This window comes from Pinus tabuliformis, chromosome 4_1, assembly GCF_031772625.1.
Source record: "Pinus tabuliformis cultivar Carrire ecotype Pingquan chromosome 4_1, CPIR1, whole genome shotgun sequence".
Classification (NCBI taxonomy): domain Eukaryota; kingdom Viridiplantae; phylum Streptophyta; class Pinopsida; order Pinales; family Pinaceae; genus Pinus; species Pinus tabuliformis.
The window spans coordinates 359,267,627-359,280,134 of NC_142303.1; positions in this window are offsets into that span (position 1 = coordinate 359,267,627).

The following is a 12,508-nucleotide window of genomic DNA, read 5'->3' on the forward strand; positions in this document are numbered from 1 at the left end:
CTATAACCCTCTGATACCATGTTGAAATTTCTAAGTTTGACATGTCAGAAATTCTTACGGCATTATATGGTTTATTTCACCTACTTGTTTATTCCATTAACAAGTTATTTATACATATAAATACTGAAAATAGACACAAATGCAGTCTTAACTCATATACAAATCATTAACTGAAATAATAGACAAACACACAAGGGACACCATTATTTTTAGACAATCATCCCCCGAAAAACCCAACTTGGGAAAACTGGTGCAGCAATTGTGAGGGTTTTATTATTAAGCAGCTTTCTTGAGTACAACTAGGGTGCCAAACTGGCTCACCCAACATAGATTTCTATATGGTAGTAATACCTATCCTCGAAAACAGATATTCAGTAATTTTGCCCCACGAAAATCATTTCGGTGCTTCTCCCATGCTCTTTGTCAGCCCTGCTAGCCTCTGCATAGCTCTAGAACCCCATGCATTAGTATTCTGCCTCTCTGCATTAGCTCTCTAGCCTTCTGTGTCACCCACGCAGGCCCCTCAGCCTCTGCATAGTCACTAGTTGCCTCTGCGTGGCTCCCGTTGCCTCTACGTAGCCTCCTCAATCACTACATTGGCCCTTTGGCACTATATCTGTCTCTCTGCTATGTACTCACTTCCCCTTGCTACAACTCAGATCACTTGTTCGAATTTTCTCAAAAAATCTCACTCGAGAGAATCAAACTAACTAATTAATCTTGGTGTGTCTCCAACTGACCCTCAAACCTCCTCTTATACGTTTTCTGTTGAGTCTTTAACGGGCAATATTAAATCTCTATTCAACAACTAAGATTATATTTGTCTTGATCCATGTCATCTAGAACATTCTCACCTAATTTTATAGTAATACCCATTAATATTTTAATTTTCCTAAGTTTAGACTTAGGAACTCCATTAAAAACATTAATTATTTTAATATCTCTCTAACCGGGTGGAATTTCCCCAAACCAATTCTGGGTCTTCGATATCTCATGTGCTTTAGCCTCTCCACCAATTTTCATGGCTATAGAACATCTGATGCTACCATGAATCAACACTATGCAATTAACCAGCTTAGTCAAGTGATGGTTAGGCCTACCAAGTTGTATTGGAAGGTGGTGGAGAATGTGGCGAGATACCTCAGGGGCACTACTTAGTATGGATTATGGTATAGATGAACATAGGGAGTGAAACTTCAAGGCTTCACCGATGCAGATTGGTCAGGGAGTCCATCCAACAAGAAGAGTACATAAGGAGGGATCTTTAGTATTGGGTTAGCGGTAGTTTCTTAGTACAATAGGAAATAGATATCGGTTGCACTCAGTTCGACAGAGGTAGAGTACATGGTTGTGAGTTAGGCAGCATGTGAGGCCATCTGAATGAGGAAGATCCCGGTTGGTTTGTTTGGTCAGCAGATGGATCTAACTATGATTTACTGTGATAATTAGATTTGTATCAAACTCTCTGAAAATCCAATTTTTCATGATCGGTCCAAGGATATTGATATCTGAGATCATCATCTCAGAGATTGTGTATTGAGGTAGATTATGTTGTTAGAGTACATTCCCACAGAGAAGCAAGATGCTAACATTTTGACAAAGGCATTGTAAAGATGTAAATTCGAGTTTCATAGAGACAGGATCAGGGTAGTTGATAATCCCTTTCTTGTTGAGGGGTAGTGTTGAGAAATGGCAACAAGAAATTCTAGTTTTATTTGTTCTTAAATTAAACTAAGAATTAAAATTGAACTCTATTCTCATAGCTACTTGTAAATACTTAAGTAAGTTTAATTAATGTAATTAGCTTAGGAATTTCGAGTTGGAAGTATTTTTGTAGTCATGTATATGTTCTCCCTAAGTTTTAGGGGTCCAGTATGAGTTTAAGTTGAGTGGTAAATTAGATAACTCAACTTATTGAGTTATGTTCAGTTAAACTAGTTCCAAACTGTTTGTGGAGCTAACAGAGAGTTAACAGTAAGTTGGTGCACTAGTGCATCCACAAGTGTCACTCTAGTTAATTGAATATTCCCTCATCAGAAACTCATGCATGTTGATTCTGAGAAAGACCCAGTTGAGACTAGAGTGCAGGGACAATGTACTATCAATTGTGTTATTTATTGGAGTGTAAATATCATGCATGCATCAAAGACTGATCCTATGTTTGGATTGCGTGGTTTTGGAAGCATGAATACCCTTTAAATATGAGATATTCATCCTAGGAATTACGCAAGAGATTAGGGGCTTGGAGAGCTACTGAATAGGCTAAGGAATTGGCTTGAGCTAGGTTGTGAGCTAAGAGAGTTGAGCATACTTGTGCAGAATTTTTCTAGTGAGAACAAGCTTTGTAGCTTCACTCATATTTCTAATATATGCAATACAGATAGCAAGGTTTTGAGCAGTTGATTTCCCCATATATATCTTGTGTTATGTTCCATTGATTTATCTTCTTCTTGTTCTTATTGTTTTCATCGATCTATTGACTTCCGCTAGTTGAAAGTAGAACTAAATTCTTGTCCTGTGCTTTAGTAAATTGCATGAGCTTGTTAATCTACAAGATTGTCTACATGTTTGTGTAAAACTCTTAGAATCCATTGAAGATTATAAGCAAGCGCTTCGAAAAATGAAAACAAACCTTAAGAAGAGTCCTCACTCGTGAAAAAGTATTTAATCCTCACATAACCTAAAAGGTAAAAGTACTAGAATAGTTAGAAGATACAATGGTGGATAAGAGAAATGAAGTTTAAACCTTGGTGAAATAAAGGAAATGACATATGTATATTTACCTCGGGTTCCTTATGTAAATCGAAAGTATGGATGAGGACTTTCCAAACAGATGGAAGAAAAACTAAAACCAAAAATATCTAATGGCCATGAAGAACACCTTTCATGAGTAAAAGTCAAGTTTTGAAAGCTCATTTGTCTCTCTGCAGAGAAAAACTCTAATGGTGGTGGAAAGAACATCAAAATGCAAAGTAACAAAGGTAACACAAGATTACCCTAGTTATATAATCCTTGTTTAATCTCAATTTTTGGATTACCTCATTTCATCTCCACCATAAAACATTAACAACATGTGAACAAAGTGAGTTGACTCACAGGTAAGTTTCCAAGTGGTAAAAGTCACATATGTATCAATAACCAAAGACCTCAAGCCCATGTGAGCACACATATATATTAATGTTCAAATGAAAATTTATAACTTATATCCCTTGCTAGAGTTCAGTGGGGGGAAATTAAATGCCTTGGTTAGATTAAAAATGGGGTAGGGGGAGCACATGCAATAATCCTTATGATAAGATTAATGGGGGATGAAAACCCCATGGTGTAGTATGTATGAAATATGTAATTCATACACCTTACACACACCTTAAAGAATAATATTTGTAACATGTGAAGGGTACAAAGTAGTATATATGGAAAACTCTTAATGTAAAGCAGCATGTAGAGATACAAGTTTTGGTGAACAAAAGGCCTATAGTAGATCTATGAGCATTACATATTATTATGTCTCAATTTTAAAAATAGACATGATTAAAACAATGAACAAGCTTAGGGAAGTGGGACTCCAAGTGTTTATAATAAATTTGTACATATCATTGTAAACATAACACTTATGAATTCAAAGGAGGAATATGGTTAGCGTTTCCAATTATATCATGAATATATGCATTAGGATGATGAAAAATTACTATGGAAATTTATTTATGTTAGCAAGGAAAAAAAGGTATGTGAATGAGGTGCATTACACTCAAGGTGCTCACCTAGAGTGTGCTGGATTTTTGGAGGTATTTTTCCATTGTATTGGGAGGTTAGGCTTAGGAAACCTAGACCTAGAATACTTAGAGGGTTTGGCCATTGATGTACATATTATTGTTGAAAAAATATTATATTTGATATTGATATATTTGGGTGGACCGACAGGGTCTCACTCCACAAACATTGTTTGTGCACATTTTACTTGGATGTTTATAAATAACGTTGTGACATTAAATTGTGATATTTTATTGTAGCACACTTCTTTCTCGTAGAAAAAGTCGTAATTTTATTCATATGAAAAAATTACATTTTGTAGATGCTTAAGCATATGCAGTTGCCTGTCCCTGTAATCACAGGAGAACAAAGATTACAATTATAAATAAATAAATAAAAATAAATAAATTCGCCTATACTTTCCTTCCCTTCTTCTTCTCCACCCTTCGCCAACCATCAAAGTTGGAAGTTGGTGCAGTTATAGCAAGCTGGTTTTCCATTGTGTTTATTAGTTGTTCTTTGTCAGAGTCCGATCCTTCAGATCCACGAGTTCGTTTGATACCGCTTACATCCAGCTGAGGTTCTTGTTGCTGTTTCGTATTGTCAGGCCCCAAATGTGAATCTGGGGTATTTTCTTCCTATGTATATTTCTGTCCCATTTGTATGTCAGGTTCTGATTGGTTCCCTGTAGGTTCTGTCTGCATGTCCTCTTCTTCCCACCAGTTGGTATGCTACCATCCTTTGGGCTTTTTTTGTTGTTTCTTATTCCCCTTGGGGTCCTTCCTAGCTAGTGGATAGGTGTTTTGAAGATGCCCTGTTTGCATGCAGCTACAGCATCTGAATGATGTGTTTTCATAGTCAAGTGGTTGAGTCCTCAGTGTATTATTATAGTTCAGTGTAATGTGATCAGGTAGCCCCTGACTCAGGTCCACTTCTACACATATTCTGGCAAATGTGAAAATTCCCTGGTTGACTCTGTCTCTATCTATTTTAAGGAATTTCCCCAAGGAATTTCCAATGGCTGTTAAAACTTTGTGATGCCAGAAGTGTAGAGGGAGGTTATGTAGCCTCACCCAAACAGGCATTGTTGAGACTTTCATAGTATTTGCATCAAACTCAGGAAACCAGGGGGTGGTGAAGAGGCCAGCATTGCCCCAAAACCAAGGCCCCTGATTGATAATATTGTCACGTTCTTGTTCTGTGTTGAATCTAACTATGAAAAAACCTTTTGAGCATAGGTGAATTTCACAGTCAGGTGACCATGTTGTGAGGATCCATTGATGCAAGACATCGGATTTTGGCCAGAACCCATTAAATCTACAGATAACAGCATTTGTGGATAGATCAGTGTGTAGATTAGTTACCTCTGGCAAAGTTATTTGGATCGTTGGAGATTCCAGTTTTTGTTCCACAATATAGGGACCTGGAAGCTCTGATGCTGGTGCAGGTTTAGATTGTATTTTTTCCTTTCCTTTGATTGGATCATGAAAGGTACTTGTATTTTTTGAATTGACTCCATTGCATCCCCCTCGTAGTCTCAAATTAAGAATGACAATTGAATCATTGCTGATACCATATTCCTGAAGTGTATGGATATCCTTTACACTGCGTCCTATATATATCAGATTTTGGTATTTTGTTGGGGTTCCAATTTGAATATGGATTTCCTTATTTAATTCTTGAATATTCAGCCCCTTTTTGAGCCGCATGTAGTGATGTCTACCCCCTATCAGTTTGATGAAGATTTGTATCCAGTCTTCGCCCATACTGTTTGGGTTTCTCTGTTGCCCGCTCCGTTCTGTGATCTGGGGCTGTGATCCAGAGCTGGAAGGAGACTTTTTGTTGTCAGGCATCCAGATTTGGGTTTGGTATGGACTGTTCTATTTATTGAGCATCAAATCCATTTGGTCAGTGGGGGATCTGAGATTTTTCACTGCATTCTGTTTACCGTTCTGTTCTTCTTCAGCACATTTGGCTATCTTGGCAGTTATATATCCCCAAAATTGTGCTGCATGTTGCGATCCATGGCCGAAAGGAGGTTGTTGCCTTGTTATTGATATCAACTTAGATTCAAATTGCCCATCTGTCAATTTCTTGTGGAGGCTTTGTTCTATTCCATTATAGCCCCCTTCTTGGGTTGCCAGTGCTTTGATGACACCGATCTCTGTTCCAGAAAACCACATAAAGAGGGAAAAACCCATGATCAGGCCAGGGTATTTATCTGCATAACTCTGCAGTGGCTTCCTTATCCCCAAAGGGACGACGTTTTCATCTCCATCATTGGCTACCGTAGCACACACTGACGAGGGCATGATCCGCAGGCGTCTCAAAGGCAAAGCCAACTTATTAAAGCCGATCGATTTACCAGCTATAAGCTCCGACAGAGGGGCCACGACATGCAACAAAGCTGGCCGGGTTTCCACCTCCGAGCTACTTAGAAACCTTATCTTTAGCAGAGAATAAGAAAACCCTACTCTCGACGGCGCATTATTAACCAGTGATAGTCGTGTGGATTCAGGCTGTTGGTTTAAGGACTCACCGGAAGTTTTGCAGCCACAGGAAGATCGGATCAAAGCCATTTCCGTCGCAGAGAAAATCCTTCACCACTTCTTGGCATTTTTCCCATTGAGCACTGGTAATTCAATTTCGGGAGTAGTGGCCAGATATGTGACAGGAATATCGAATTGCAGATCAAATTCATATTTGAGGAGATTGTGAATGTACCAGCACTTGCCAGTCCATCGAGTGCCATCTGCATTGGCTGAGATCCTGAACCAGTCATTATCATTGGCTTTGTTCATACCCATGTATTTGATGAGGGATTGGTACTCTTCCTTCAGCCGTTGGGTCCAAGCAGCTCCATCCCTGGGGCCTGCCCTGGTAGATAGCAGAGGTATCTTCTACACAGTAGATTTAGTGTTCGAATCCCATCCCTCCATTTTCTCAGTCTCTTGTTCCACTCCAAAATGACTATCTGTTCATTGTAGCACACTTATACATGTGGATGATAAATAATGTTTACGGATGAATTTTTTGCTATTATACTTATGTTAAGATTGAATCCTAATTTTGAAAACATAATAAACCTAACATGTGACAAAGATACAATGGCTAGAGGCATAGTTAAAGTGCAAGTAGTCGTAAGTTGGTCACAATGATGGTGATGAAACTTACTGGTGCCACACGTCTGGAGGACTTCGGTATGAATTGTGTTCTAAGGGTGTGATAGTTGGTATTAGAGCTAAAGCAGACTATCGTAAATTTAGTGCTCTTCACTAGGTTGTCCCTAACAGGATAGTTAGTATCCAAGAAGAAGTTTGTGAGGATGAAAATACAACTCTTCACCAATCGAGAGTTCGTATCAAATATTTTTGAGAGATGTGTAGATTTAGAGTATGTCATATCTTCAACAAGCTTATGATGGGATCTCATGATAGGCCTTCATGATATGGAGACACTAGTAGTATATGGGGTCAGGGATGTTGGAGACAACATGGTAGTTAGGATCTGGAGAGTCAGAGACAGTTTGACTTCCTGGAGAGATGAGTTGATGGGCATGCTTGATGATGTTCATGATATTCAAAGAGATTTGGGCTTGGATATTAAATATATATATTATATATTCATAGATGTCACTTGTAGTTGATACTATGAGGGACTTGATGAGGAGTTTCATTTGACATAGATGACACTTCTTGACCAAGTGGAGATGAACCACATAGATAGGGTTGAGACTTGTTTAGGGACTTTGAATGGACCTTCTTGAAAAGAGGAATATGGAGATGTTGGATAGCTTAAGGTTCAACAGGGAGATAGTTATGGACACTAACTTATTGAGATGAGTTATTCTTCACCTATGAATCAGATGGCATGGATTAATGAATGCATTATCTAAGAGGCATTCAATCCTACATTAGATGGTGCAGATGCCTAACAAAAGGGTGGTGGAAGAGAGATTCATGCAGAGAATGAGTTGCAATTGGCCATGTGATGGATTGGCCAATTGTCTAACATGACTCAGGGAATATAATCATTCAAGTGGTATCAATCAAAGAGAAAGGGCACAACAACAGAGGATATTATGGATTGTCATGGAGTTGGATAAACATATTCATTAGGGCTTCAATATGGACTGAGATGAGATATTTTTATACCTATGAGGGGGTGTATACTTTGATGAATACATGAGCTACCAAAGGAGATAGCATGATGATGTTGAGGTGATTTTGAATTGGGTTCAAGGAGCTCAAGATGGCAATTTTATGGATTCATAGTTGTCATTTGTTGATCCTTCATGTGGATATACACATTGGTCTTGTATCATTTCTAATTTTCTGGGGATCTTAGATTAGTGGCTTATGCATCCTGATTTAGACATAGTGTGGTATGTGTCCCTTTGTAAATAGTATGGGGTGTGCCCTCTTGGAGCATACTTTGTAGATGGAGATAGGGTTCAAGATGCTTAATTCACATGATCAAGTAGCGGCATTTGATGAATTTTGTTACAGATATGATGGGGCATTAGTTTGAGACACTTTGGTCATGAATTCAGTTCAAGAGACTTATCCATTGCAACATTATTCTAACATTGGGACAATTAGAAAGGTTGATTATTTCATGATATGGACAGACTTATCAAGGATGAAGAATTGGACATGTATGAGGACTACTTGGTATGCAAACCTTGGTAAATACATGGATGAGTTGGTGAGGAAATTAGGGCTTTCCTTCTTCACATCGGTGTGAGTAGCATGTTTTTAGAGTCCGAGGAGAGACACGGATTAGAGAGACTTAGCTGATGATAGGACTAATGGATCCAAATGACTTGATGGAGCAACTTGAGACAAGGTTGTAGACATTAGTACATTAAGAGAGGATTTCATGATTGAGTTGAGGATTTATGAGTTTCATATCTCTTCATGGAATTGGATGTGTAGAAAATAGTGGAAATGATAGATGGACTTCGATAGGAGCTATTTACAAGACGTGGGGAATGATATACCTTTGTTCAAGATGATTGTGTGGAGAATTATTTCATGGAGTGAGGATGGTGACAAGGGTATTTGAGGTTGACTAATGATGATGTGAGGATGTGCATTTCGATGATATCGATGCAATGGTTGGACTAATCACAAAATTAGTTTGATTCGTGAGGGTGAACAGTGTGCAGATACATGTCATATTTATGTTGGAGTATGTCACCAAAGTTCACAAATGGCTCATTACATGGGGATTTGAGGGTCAACATGGAAGCAATTGTAGATTGATGCATTGCAAGTAGAGTTTGGAGGGAAAGTCTTTCCATGGTGACTTTCATTAGTGCAATTACTTGCAACATATTGTGATTAATCACATGATGACCGAGATATTTTTAGAGATATTCTACATGAGACGTTATTTTTAGATGAGAGAGTAGGGGGAGTCATGTGTATTTGATGTGACCTAGGAGGAGATACATTAGAGAAGTTTTGTTGGGGATGTTGGTGTGAGAGGATTAGTCCTATTACATATTATCATGATTAAGGTAGTATAATGAGGATGTTTTTTTTTGGAATGAGGTACCAACTTGATGAGAAAAACTCCTTGTTGATATTGATGATGATGACGCTATGCCTTGGAAAGGGATGGTTGACTGAGGGGCCAATTGTTGACGATGAAAATATTTTTTTAATGGGGGAGGATGTTAGGAATATGCACTATGGATGTGAATGCCATCATCTTGTGTCTTAGAGAAAAAACTAAAGACATCTTAGAGAGAGATCACCATTGTGTGAGACGCATAGGTGCAATGATAGTCACGATGATTAGTTTGGTGGGAAAGATTTGATGTGGATTCACCTTGGAGATGGCTTGGGAACTTTTATCACATGTTCCCCATTATCCCCTAAGATATACATGCGATTTGATCTCTTGGCACCTCACCCTTTTGGAAGAAAGTCATATGAATGGTTCTAGGGTGGACTATGACTACCTAAATTGGACAAGGTTGTCCATGATGGAGGAATTGTTGGAGAGATTAAGAAACACGGGTCAACTCTAATGTGTATGGGGATATATGTGGCAACATCACCTTGAACCTATTTTCACATCAACAAACACCCACCAAATTTTTGCGTACACTAAACTTTTGGATCCTACTATGGATCTTGCAATCAATCGTTCTGTAGTCACTTATTCGTCAACTAATCCTTTTTGAGCTCCCTTCTTGGATTGGAAGTGTCGAAGTCACTTTCTCACACATGATTATTCCATAACAAGTGCATGAGTGCATTCTTTTATGCAATCTTGGATAAGCATAACACGTTCCATCAAGACTATTCCTGTGGGATGTCCAATCCATGTCGACAATCAGTGCGCACTAACAACGACAATTTCTCGCATTCTGAGTTTCTCAGTTTCTCATATTTTAGTTTCTCATATTCTCACACTCAATGCACTCACTTTCAGTATAATTAGTTTTTTTTTCATGTTATATTTTCTCTATCATGTGTTACTGATGAGCACTAGTATTGTAGCAAGGATGTTGCAACTCCTGGGCTACCGACTTGTCTTCATCAACCCGAAGTTCGTACAAACTTGGAGGTGACAGTGCTGTATACACAAATAGATGTAATTGGCCTACTATTTTTCACTCTTGATTTGGAGCGATAGACTACTAGGGTTTCTCAAACCAGCCTTCTATTGACTAGAAGAAGTCTGGTTAGCAACTGGAGAGGGGAAATTTACCCTAATTGGGAGAAAATATATGTTTCCTATTGTAAGAATGAAAGATTGAAAAATGTTTGCAAAATAACATGACATCCTATCTACTTCCTATCATACCTTACTTGCAAAAGAACCCTACTTTAACGCATGTGAGGCTTTAACTGATCTAAGCATGAAATCTGATCTAGAGAGTACTAACTACTATGTGCATGAATAAATACAAAGAACTATTTTTTCTTTTATCTTTTTGCTTGAAAAATGTAAATGCTACTCTTTTTTTGTTATTTGGTAGGGGAGACAGTGTGGAGGAAGAGGAGTAAAATGGTTCTGATGGCTTAGAGGTCAAGGAGGGGCTTGATCCTTGCTTTAGTGATGATTTTTCTCAATTCAGGGTCGAAACATGCTGCTATAGGTTTTCCTATAGGATGTCTACAAGATGTACTAGTTCTCCTACTAGATCCCCTGTTTTACTACAAGAACAAGACAAAAGCTTAGGGAGTGGTATAGAAGGTGGGATGGAGCTTGGAAAGGGTGAATAAGGAGGGAATAAGGCATGGAAGTGGTAGGCCCATACTTAGAACTTAAGAAAAAGCCTTATTATGGTTGGATTTGATCAATGGAAATGGAAAGTTTTCATCATAAAACAAGAATTTGAATTGAGACCTTGGTGACTTTTGGAAATCATGGGTGGATATGGATTGGATGAGGCTGATGAGATGAGGTCTCCCTAGAATATAGAAAATCCTGGAACAACACACATCATTGTTGACATTTCTACATAAATTCATCTAAAAACAAGAAGGGTTTACTCAAATAGAAGAAAACAAAGTTGTCACCATTTATTTGCTAAGTTCATGCATGGAAGTGCTTGAAACCAATAAAAAAGAAATATGAATACACTGCAAAGCCTAAGCTATCATAAATTCCAATTGCAACTTATCCTATGAAACTAAAAGATAATGGCCTAATTAGCAATAAACCCTAGATTACGCAAAAAGCAAGAATTCTGTCTTTTTTGGGATGTATGGGAAGTGTTCCTCAAGTCATGGTTTATGAAAGGGAGAAATGAGGTAAAAACCACTTGTTGTCAGCCTTTTTGGAAAATCTTCTTGTCACTATGATGCTACTGTTAGAACTATCCACAAATGGATGAAAACTAATTAACCTACCAATATTTGTATTAACAACACCAAAATCAGTTCAACAACTAACTATGAGCATAAGCTAAGCATACAAATACAACAAGAGGAACATCTACTGCTAGGGTTGGGCCCTAACCCAAGAGATTCATCCCTCTGAGTCAACTTAGTGCTGGATCAAGGGAATGATTCTCATTTTCATTAAAATATCATAAAATACATAAGAGTGCTTGGTTACAAGGCTTCAACATGGAAATGATTCTTAGCTATTTTGAACAAAAAATACGAATCCTAATGAGGCTCTAGGCCTCTTGATTTATACAACTGAAGTTACCAACAACTTCCTTAAATTTAGGGATGCCTAGCTCCCAATCTCAAGATCAACTGGTCTTCAACTGTCACTGGCTTGGCTGCCAATGAACCTTGTGAATCAGCTGCTTGCAACTCTGAGCTGATGAGATTTGATTGAGGAATCTTCGAGTTTGTGAGGAATTAAGGAGGGAGATCCTATCTCCTAGAATCCCTCTTGCTTGTCTTGATTCGTGTTCCTACATTTTAATTAGCAAATACTTGCTCCAAAACCTGCAATCAATGCACATTAGACCACTAGACATGACATCTCATCTTTACTCTCCTCATTAAGAAAAATATGAATAAAACATGTAAAGAATTATGACAAAAGTTGATTTTAATAAGCTGGAGGTCCATTAAGGTTCATATAATTTACCCATTGATAAGCCTTATCCATTACTTTCTCTGTTGTTCATATATCACAAGAGTCGTTCGCACTTTAGAAATTGTCATCTTTTCACATGTTAGTTATCGCATAAGGTATGTATGCTTGTTATAGTGGTTTTAAGGGGTTATCTTAATGAAAATGAGGTTTTCTAACCATGTAAACATCAGTCGTACTC